The sequence below is a fragment of the Alligator sinensis genome, unplaced genomic scaffold, assembly GCF_000455745.1.
Source record: "Alligator sinensis unplaced genomic scaffold, ASM45574v1 scaffold324_1, whole genome shotgun sequence".
Taxonomy (NCBI): Eukaryota; Metazoa; Chordata; order Crocodylia; family Alligatoridae; genus Alligator; species Alligator sinensis.
Genome location: NW_005842188.1, coordinates 1,358,671 through 1,360,276, shown reverse-complemented (window position 1 = coordinate 1,360,276; position 1,606 = coordinate 1,358,671). Strand labels below are relative to the sequence as shown.

Below are 1,606 nucleotides of genomic sequence, written 5' to 3'. Positions count from 1 at the left end.
TTCCCTACAAGATTAAAGGGTCCTTTGGAAGAGACCAGTATTTTCTCCCTTTTGGATACTATAATCAAATCACCTCTCAATCTTCTTGACAGATGAACTTTGCATTTTCTGCTTTTGGTACTTTGTTCTTTATAGAAGCATAGTATATTTGTTTATAGATAAGGACCCTAGGGACACATCTGCAAAATATTATCTTAGAAAAAGAATATTAATGCATCAGACATTTTTTCAGTACTTGTTAGCACTAGCGATGTATTTCTGGAAGTATTAACAGAGCTGTTTCATGCTGATCAATGAATTGATTACATTTAGGAAATGCCCTTTCTCAGCTGCATCCAGATGTATTATGTGATTCATCCTGCTATACTATTCATTTGAACATCTGTTGAAAACATGCTGTCAGATTACATGCACATTCCTGAAATGGTGAAGGACTAGAGTGCAAAAGGGAAAATACAAGATTGTCCTGTGTATGGAGGAAATTCCAAGCTTGATGATAGTTTCTGAGCTTGACTTCAGCCTTGTAATTTACAAATATGTTATAAAATAAAGTATTTTTTAAAGATTTTTCTTCAAAGCCAGGAAATGCAAGAATATGCAGAAATAGGGTTCTCCCCTCCCCTCACCTTCTTCGTAGCTTTTTGGCCTCATTGAGAGGAGTTCAGATGTACAATATGTGGCATGTCTATGGCGCCACACACTGCACATGCAGGCATTCCTCATACTGCTACTTTGCAGCACAGGGGGTTGGGGGGCACAAGTAGCAGCAGCATGCACTGTCCAAAACCAGAGCCTGGCTGGCTGGAGTCGTACTTCAGCTGCTGGCCAGGCTCTAAGTGTCAGGATCATTTCTATTGCAGCCCCAGGAGGCCCCCAAGGCCCAGTTAAGGCTGCTGGGGCCAGACCGGTGCTGACCCCAGCCTCTCTTACCCCACCTGGGGTAACCTGCTGCATGCTGGAGCATGCATGGCATGGGCATTCCCTGGGGACAAGTAGCAGCAGCACAAGGTATAACATCTGTGCCTAGCCTTTTTATGTGTAACTTCTGTGTAACCTTGTTATGTTGCTGCTTGTCTCCAGGGAGGCAAATGTCTGAGGTCATCTGGATGCGCCCTTTAAGTCTAGGGACAGAATTTACACACAAATTGGTTTAAGTGATCAGAAACTGGTTAAAATATGTCACAACAGAAGTTCAGTGTGCTTAAACCACTTTTAAAATGACTGAAACAGGTTTAAACCTGGCTGGTGTAGTATCAGACTGAACTGACTTAGGTCAACCTGGTTTATGGAACTTCTGTCCCAGACCCCCTTCCCAGTTCAAGTTAACTCACATTCCCCCAGCATCCTGGGATGATTTGCAGTCCTGGGCTCTGCTGTCTGTTCCCATGGAGCAGGGTTGGCCCTGCTCCACTGCTCTGGCTGGCTGAAAAGGGGGCGTGTGTGGAGAAACCTGGCTCCAGTCCTGAGTCAGGGTCTGCTTGGCAGGGTTAGAGCAGCCCCTCACAGGCTTTTCTCCACTCTCCCCTTGAGCGGAGAGTGGAGGACATGGCCAGATGCCAGCCTAAACTGGCATGCTGAGGTGGGGGGGGGGGTTTAAACCCCTCCA

General features: G+C 45.8%; 1 protein-coding gene across 8 annotated transcripts in view; it reads right to left on the bottom strand.

The window, feature by feature from the left end:
- The window catches only part of SERPINE3 (serpin family E member 3), a 36,092-nt gene that overhangs the window by 11,424 nt on the left and 23,062 nt on the right, over window positions 1–1,606 (bottom strand). The gene's annotated exons all lie outside the window — the stretch shown is intronic.